The following is a 9,138-nucleotide window of genomic DNA, read 5'->3' as shown; positions in this document are numbered from 1 at the left end:
TACGTGCCAAAAGCGATGCTTAGCATTCAACAAAAACGTGTGAATTTTAAAGGGAAGTACGAAGCCACGTAAAAAGCTAAAATAAAACTGTGTACATAAAAATTTTATTGTAAAAAAAAAAAAAAATGAACGCGTGAAAGAAGATGGTGCAACTCTGCCGGCCCCCATCGAGTCTACCGTTTGGAACAAGAAAGAAATAAGACTTCCAAATATTCTGAAATTATCACCCAGGACCCAGTGTGAAAAGATCAGGTGCAATATGATTGCACAAATATTTGTGCATTAAGCACCTGATCACCTTCCATCTTGAAGTGATGAATGTCAGCGATGAAGGGCAATCATGTGCTTAATTCACAAATATTTGTGCAATCATATTGCACCCGATCTGGGCTCGATCGGATTCAGTTCCAAACACCAGATGTATACATGGAATAGAACCCGTGAAATTCGACCCAATCCAATCCCCAAATTAACTCGGATTCAAGTTCCCATTCAGAGACAAAACCGTCATTTTGAAAAGCACTCAGCGCAAGCACCGCCTCATCAAGATAGTCCAGAAATTGGGGCATGAATACACCCGCTTATCAACAAAAGCCGGATAAATTTGGAAATTGCATCTCAAGCAGTACAATTCAAGTTCCCAACTTAACCCAATTTATCCCACTTTTCCATATCTCAACAAAAAAAAGCCTCCTTCAACAGGAAAAGAAAATCCACAATTAGAGAAATTCAATCCCCAATTATTAAAAATCATTACAAATTTAGAAATAATACAAAGAGAACCCTTCTCCCTCTTTCCAAGAAAAAAGAAAATGAAACAAAATATACAAATTACAAACAAGCTATTCTCTTACTCTTATCACTTTTCTTTGCCTCCATAATTATTGCTAGCTTTTACAACCACCGCATGTTTTTTTTTAATTTTTTTGACATTGACCAAAATACCCTTACAACAAGGAAGAGAGGGAGAGTTAACCAGTTGATCTTACTGCAGAGGCGAAGTGTGGGGGGAACCGAACCAATCGGACGGTCGCCGTCCTCGTTAGATGTCGGTGTAACAATGGGAGATGGGGAAGACGCCGTGGATGCCGCGGCCGGCGAGGGAGAGGTAGGCGTCGCACTGGACGTAGAGGTGGAAGGGGCCGGAGGTCCAGGTGCCGAGCTTCCACCGGATCCGGCCGTCGATGCGGATGGAGAACATGGCGGTGCCGTACGCCTGGGCCTGGCAGAGGGAGGCGGCGAGGTAGGGGGCCACGGGGACGTTCTGGCCGAGCAGGAAGGGAGACCAGAGGAAGACGTCGCCGTGGCCCTGGTACGTCGGCGGCAGCTCCGTCCGCTGCGTGAATTGCTGGTTCATGTAGGTGGCGTACACCAGGAGCCGGTCGTAGTAGACGCCGACGCGGTCGTTTGGGTTGCGGGAGGAGAGCGTCACCTGAAGGGCGGTGGTCAACAGGTTGGAGACGGAGACGTTGAACTGCTGGACGGTGGCGTCCTGCAGAAGGAACGACGGCTTCATGGGGCGGACGACGAGCCAGAATACCAACACGGCCAACAGGGCCAGAATGATGAAGACCAACAGCCCCGCGAAGAGCCGCCGGTACAGCTTATTCCGGCGGGGACGGTGGTTCCCACAGTCCTTCACCGACATGATGGCGGTGGTGGTGGGAGAATGGGAGAGAGAGTTAGAGGGAGGAGAGGCTGGAATGTCTGCAGAGGGTTGGAGATTGTTCGGTGTGGATTTAAGAGTGCTGGCTTCGGGGTGAATGAAGTTGGGGTCCACAACAACAGCTAATCTCATCAGCAATCTCATAGTGTGTAGGAGGTGACTGTTTTTTTGGTGGCAGGGGTAGTTTAGGTTTTCGGTAGAGGACGGATTGTGGGGCTTGACTTTTATTTTCTTTTTTTAATGCATACTGAATTTGAAATCGAGTTTGAATCTCGGTCACAAGGATACTGAATTAAAAGGACTTTTTTTTTCTGCAATTTCTATTAAAAATAGTATAAAAGAGGATACGACACGAAGATAAGATGACGTATCTCTTTGACGTAGGTTTTGAGTACGTACGTACCAAATATAATTCAGAAAAAAATGGTGTATGTTTTTAAACAAAAGCTATTTTGAAAGTATGTTGTTTTATCCCTATAAGATGATCCTTATATGACGACAAAGGAAATGTTATAATGTTTTCATATTATTTAAAAAGTTTAATTTTTTGTATTTTTAATTTTTTTACTCTATAAAATTAATTTCTTAATTTTTTTCTTTTCAGAAATCCCTTCATCAAAAGGTTAACTCTCACCAAGTCTGCGGGTGCCTTCAACTAGTGGGATCATCAAAAACTTGGGTGTTAGTGACCCCACCCGGGGTTTAGCTCACAAGGAGGTGGCCCATTATGTGACCTGATTCTCAGCAAGGGTTCCTGGTCTTCAAAAAAAAATCAAGATGTACAGTTACTTTTCTTTGCCAAGATTGTTTTTTTTTTATACTCTGATCACTTGTCTATATATAGTTTCCCATTTAACCATGGGAGTCTTTTTCAGTATACAGTACATTACTTTGAATTGTTGTGATTAAATACCGTGGAATACTTTTCTAACAAATGAGTGGCCTGCCCTTATCTTTCCTAGCCCCTAGTGGGGGCAACAATCATGTGTTGCTTTCTTCTCTTGAAGGGGTAATTTGTAAAACAATTAAAACCTCAACAATGAGTCAAAAAATTGGAAAGTAGAGTAGTTGGCGATGTATGGGGTCCCAATTATCCCATCTATTTTCTAAATTAAAACTTGGGAGAGAGTGCCTTTTGACTTCAATATCTCAACGAATATTTTTGCAGATAAAAAAGTGAGAAAAATATTAAAATTTTCAATATCTCAACGAGATATTGACTCTCACTATTTTGATTTTTTGCCCAACTGCGTTCTTGTCAACCTTTATATATAATGCAAACAATGGTATAGGAAATTGACATGTAAATTGGATCCTTATTCTCCTCCTCCTTGGCTTTTTTCTTTACTGATAATTCTTAGTGAGGAACTTCTATGAACTTTTTTTTATTTTCTTCTCACCACAATCACTGTTAATCTCTTAAGTATAACATGGATTCATCAAAATCTATGCCCGTAAAAAAAATGAATTAGGTGACCACAAAAGGCCCCAATGGTCCAACTTAAAAAAGCGCGGATCAGGGAGCCGGACCTGTCAAGAGGCCAATGAGACTTGGGCCTCAGGGCCCCTGGGCCAAAAAAAATTTAGGGGCCCATTTTTAATAGGGATTCCATTTTCAACAAGGGCCCCCAAAAAATTAGAGGCGCTGCCCTTGAATTCCTACTATTAATAGGGGGCTCAAAAAAATTCGGAGGTCCTGCCCCCAACTCCTGCTATTAATAGGGGGCCTATTTTTAGGGAGCCCATTTTTAATAGGGACTCAAAAAATTTCGAGGCCCTGCCCTCAAAACTCCTACTATTAATTAGGAGGCCCATTTTTTCCCTCCGCCTCAGGCCCCATAAAACACAGGTACGGCCCTGGGTCCAATGGAACATGAACAGAAAACTGTCTAAGGTATCTTGGATGCGGCCCGTCATCAAGATGAAGGGCACCCAAAAGGATGGTCTCCACCTGAATGGGTTTGGCAAAAATTTTGAAGGACGTTCACTTCCTAGATGGATGGCATCAATGGTTGAAAAAGAGATGGCTGAAATTTGTCCAACACAAAAAGCTTTGAATGGTTTGTGGGTACCATTCATTTTGACGATAAGAAAGTCTCAATACAGCTTGAGACAGGGCTACAGTCAACCTGGCACCTCTTGGGACCCATAACAAGAGTTTTGAATCTTGAGGGATGATTTCTCATAGAGCACCTAAAAGGATTTGGTGGTGATCATAGCATTCAATTTGATGAGGCATGGTAATCAATCTTGACATGGATCTTGGGCCCCACCTGATGGTCCCTACGTATAGCAGGCCTCCCCCCACATTCGTGATTATGGTGGACCTTAATTATGTGATGTTTTTATCTGTGAGTTCATCTCATCCGATATCAAATAACCTTCAAGACGATAACAAATCACTTTACTCTAATATGTATACATGCTAAATGAGCACGGCGCTAAGTAAACCATGTTATTAGATTTTCTGGGTTTTTTTTAAAAAAAATTCTGACCGTACAGATGTGATCTCTATGTCTGAATTTTATAAGAATTAATTAGTTCTTGAAGCATTTGATTTTGATGCATGTATATGTTTTTATAAGCTTTCAAAAATCAAAGGCCTACGGTTTTCATAACTTTTTGAAGCTTCAAATGCTATTATTTTATTATCTAAATGCATGATCCAAGTATCAATTTATAGTAAATCAATGATGCTGAAGACATCTATAAGGTGGGAATTGCAAAAAAAAAATGTCAAAAATCTGCTAGCGTGTTACATTTAACATGAACACGGATGTATTACTCTCTCTCTCTCTCTCTCTCTCTCTCTCTCTATATATATATATATATATATATATGAAAAAATATTGGCTACAGTCTAAAGTATGACACTCTCTAGTTGAATTTCATAGGTGCAAGTTTTATTTATCCAATTAGACCCCATGAATGCATTCAACATGGTTTATTTACTAGTAAACACAGTTTGGATCAGGTGGATTTGAGGTAAAATATGATTTTCTTAATATTGAAATTTTGATGTATTGTATAACATTGAATTTTGTGACCCTTAGAAAATCAAGTTATACGATACGATCAGTTGATCTAAAACAAGCCGGTAAGGCTTGCGCTCGTTTATGTTAGAGCCTTGCTCGGACTCGGATCGTTCATATGAGCTGAGCCAAGCTGACAAGCTGAACCCGAGATAGTGAAAAAGCCTTTTACAAGCATGTGTTCACAGTCCATTGTTCCTTGTACACCCATCTAGCCAGTTGAGTTACCCTATATTTTGTGATATATAGGATATACAAACTTAGACAAGCCAAGCCGAGACAAACAACCATTGTTAGTACTCGGCTCACTTGAGCCACACGAGCTGCTTGCATCTCGTATCACTGAACTCATTTGACATTCATGAACGAGCTTCTGACGAGCCGAGCAGCCAGCTACTCGGGTTGGTATCCCAGCCCTGCACGTAACTAGGGGTGTAAATGGGTCGGGTTTGAATCAGACCCAAACCAGATTTGAGATGATGGTACCAGGTCCAGACCCAAACACGTAACTAGGGGTGTAAGAATGTTTGAAATGGGAAAGCAATGGAAGAAAATTTCTTATGAGATAATGAAATAGCCATTATCAACTTAAATATCATCAAAGATATTATGATGCGTTTTTGTTAAAATGATAGTATCATGACATTTTGGCCGTTTATTTAAAGATGGCAACAAAAAAATAAAGAGCTATTTTCCGGATATTTTGAAAATATCTCTGATGTTTGCCACCATGACTGGATGATGGTCTCAGAATCCCACGGATCAGTAGGATTTGGAGCAACAGAATTCAGGGCTGCTTAATTATGACATCATCTATTCCCATGAAGGTAGCCAAATGTATGGTCTATGTGTTGTATTGCAAAAGTAAGATGATGGATAGTTGACCTGTTCAAGGTGATTGAAAAAGTGGACCTCATTTTTTAGCTCAATTATTTGATGGCCTACCTAACTTTGTCCTTTGCTTCCCCACCACCTTAATTACTACACATGTAGTGGCAATTTACAAAAAAGACCTCGAGTTTTTTGCACCTTTTAGTAAAAAAAAAGAAGAAATCAATCTAAAACCACACTGTAAAGAAGAATTGGGGCTGTTTGGACCATGGAAAGTTTGACCCTGTTCCAACTACTGTTTCCAAAACGAGGGTCCACATTCTTACCACGCTGGCTTGAAAGTAGGTATGCTTGTGGGTAGGGCTGCAAAAACATATCGTTATATTCGGATATCCAATCGGAGTCCTACACGTTTCTTTCGAGATATGAATCCTATAAGCAAAATCCAAATATAGATTTGGATCGGATTAGGATCTGTTCAATCGGATCACTTTCAGATTTGTGTCAGTTTTGGATAAGCCCCAAATGCAGTTTTAATCACTTTCAAGTTTTTGCACCAAAAATATGACATGAATGCAGTTTTTACACATAAATAGTATGTTTTATTCTATCTTTTGCTGAATCTATTTCTATCGCGTGTATTTTGGATTCGTATTCAATCTAACCTCTTTGGATCTTATTCAGATCTAGATCTGGATCCGGATATGAATTCAGATTTGGATCTACTGTTTGCATTTTGGATTTGGATTTGGATTTGTATTTGGATCTAGCCCAAATCTAACCCGTTTGCACCCCTACTTGTATGGAGAAATTACCTCTAGTTTAGTCGGGCTGAACACAAGGTTTCATAAGATAATAAGTGTTGGGTCCATCTTAGCCTAGCTTAGGCAGATAAGCATATGGGTCCAGGTCCAGGTCCAGGTCCAGGTCCTACATATTACACCAACAACAATGTTTTTCATCTCTTTTTTTTTTCTTTTTTCCCAAAGGCCGAATGAAATAATATGTAATCAAATCTCCAGTGAGATCATGGAAGAGGCGATTTTGAACCCACTAAGAAAAGTTTATTACACCAACAACACGTGTTGGCCCTAGTCATCAATCTTGGGTTAGAATTGGACCTAAGAAGGGTATGCCATAGTTACTGGAAAGCACTTCCATAGAGTGTAGTAGTGTCAACCCACCACCATTAGTGGGAAGCTCACTTCACTCTCACTTCTTGGATTGATTACCGGTCATTACTCTCTTGTTCCCTGTAGCTTCTCCCTCACTTTTAGGGATGCCTAGGGGAGGGGGAGGGGGAGGGGGCGGGGGTGGGGAAAGGGCACAAGGTCTCCACCCTGCTCCGTCTCAAAATTCAGACTTCCATCCCCGCATGGGTTTTGATTTTAACCTCCACCCCTGCCTCCATCCCATTTTATGTCCTCCATCTCCGGTCCAAACAGAGGCGAGGCAGGGCCGGGTCCCGTTTCCCCCTCGGTCCATTGCCATCCCTTACAAGGATTTATGATGGGGCGGAGCGGGGCAAGGTGGGGGTGGCGTAAAGAGTAAGTCCATCCCCACCTCCATCCTCGCACGAGTTTTGATTTTAACCTTTATCCCTGCCTCCATCCCTGTTTCATGTCCTTCGTCCCCAATCCAAACGGGCCTGACCCGTTCCCCCCGTCCACTGCCATCCGTACTCACTGCAATTGGTCTCACTTATGTTACTACGTTTTTTTATATGATTGTTAATCTACGACGAGTATTGTCCATGTTGAGTTTGCATCATCACTTCCTACTTGTCTCTATGTAGTTTCTTATTTGCTTCCACTTGTATTTCCATAGTGCCTCTTGGGCATTTTCTTTTTCACTTGTAATAAATACAGTTCCACAATCTTCTTTCAAAAAAAAAAAAAAAACGTTTACACGATCAGTTCAAAAATAAACACGGATCCCATCCACGATCTTCTTTCAAAAAAAAAAAAATAGACTTCCACGGTCATTTCAAAAATAAACACGAGATCCCATCGTTTTGAAATAGGATGGGTTCCATCATACATTCAATCCTAGCCATCCAATCAACGGCTCTGTTGGATGGCTGGGACTGAATGTACGAGGGGATCCCTGTTCTTCAAAAATGTATCTCACTTCACATTTTATACTATTAACATTGCACTTTCTTGCTTGCAATTCATCGCTTTTCTTATCCATTTCATATCCTGATAGATAACTATTGGGGGTAATCCTAGCTAGTCCGTAGCACTTGATGTAGCTCATTTGTACCACTTGCGAGGATCAACATATATGACATGAACGTGTTAAAAAGCAGAACATGCATGATGTGTAAGCACGCATATAGCCCCTGGAATGTGTCATGTGCTTGGGTTCTTTAAGGGTATGTTTGAACAAACATTGGACGCTGTAGACGATGTTTCGCATATCCTCAGCGTTCATTAATGTGTGTTATTTTCTATCCACCTCTTCCCTCCTTGTTACAAAAGGAACAAGAACAGAGGAAACAAATTAAAAAAAAAAAAAATGATCTACCGACCGGTGGACCTGTTGGCTGCACGGGCACACCACCGCGCACTCAGCGGCGGTGCCACCGGTGACCTCCGTGAGCGGCGGAGGCTCCTTCTTCAGTAGGGGTTGCCACCTGTCCACTGGTCGGTGCACAATCAGCGGTTTTCGTCGAATGCATCGGGGTCGCGGCGAATCTATATATCCAGCAGTGCCGGAAAGCTACCCCCCCTGCCGGATTCGAACGAATTTGGGGGTTTCTTGGACCCGATCGAGTTCTGCTCGGGAATCGACAATGGTGGTCATCCAGAAGATTTCGATTCTAACAAAATTGGGGACGAGAGGATCGGCATTGAGCTTCTTTGCGTGCTGTGAGCGATGCTCAAGAAGATTAAGAGGAGGGTTTTGGTGGGGGGACAAGGTTCTGGTTGGCGGGATTGATTGGGTTGATAGGAGATTGATGATCGAGAACATATTCGAGAGGAAATCCGTGATTATCGACCCTCCAATGTCGAATGTGGATCATTTGCTTGTTCTTTTCTCTATGGAGCAGCCCAAGCTCGAACCCTTCACACTTACGAGGTTCTTAGTGGAGGCAGAATCGATCAGGATTCCGGTCACCTTGGCATTCAACAAATCAGAACTCGTCAATGACGAAGTGGTTAATTTTGTTTTCGTCTTCCTATTAGCATAGAATGAACATGTTTTTATGTTTCTTTTCCTCTTTTCCAAATTCATGTCGTACCGGACATCAAATAATGGACGTTTAAAACATAGCATCTGAGTACGGTCCAAACAAACGTTAGACTTGAACCAATGTTCTATTCTGTCTTTTTTGTTTGTTTTGTCCAACCCTAGACAAGCCATCAAACATACCCCAAGGAGTGTTTAATTGTGTTGACAGGAGTGTGTAGAGCAGGTCTATCTATGTTGAGCATAAAATCACTCGATTTCATTAAGATGTCCTTACCTTTTACACAGTATATAATGGACTATATGTAGTTTACATATGGATATACGAAATCCATTAATCATAGGGATTCAAAATAGAACAGGTTACAACAATTTAGGAACACACAATCTAATCACTTAATTTTAGGAACTGAT

The 9,138-nt window shown here is 41.5% G+C and overlaps 2 pseudogenes across 1 annotated transcript; one reads left to right on the top strand and one right to left on the bottom strand.

Annotated features, from left to right (window-relative positions):
* Positions 1-719: 719 nt before the first annotated feature.
* On the bottom strand, positions 720-1,706 carry LOC149848662 (NDR1/HIN1-like protein 1 pseudogene; annotated as a pseudogene). The gene has a single exon (XR_016433028.1). The product of XR_016433028.1 is annotated as an NDR1/HIN1-like protein 1 pseudogene (transcript).
* A 6,620-nt stretch (positions 1,707-8,326) lies between these two features.
* Positions 8,327-8,725, top strand: LOC149848661 (small ribosomal subunit biogenesis GTPase RsgA 1, mitochondrial pseudogene; annotated as a pseudogene).
* Positions 8,726-9,138: the final 413 nt, after the last annotated feature.

This window comes from Nuphar pumila, chromosome 1 (genome assembly GCF_984573655.1).
Source record: "Nuphar pumila chromosome 1, dmNupPumi1.hap1.1, whole genome shotgun sequence".
NCBI classification, from domain to species: Eukaryota; Viridiplantae; Streptophyta; class Magnoliopsida; order Nymphaeales; family Nymphaeaceae; genus Nuphar; species Nuphar pumila.
Note: the sequence above shows the minus strand (reverse complement) of the source record. Positions and strands in the feature narration are given on the sequence as shown.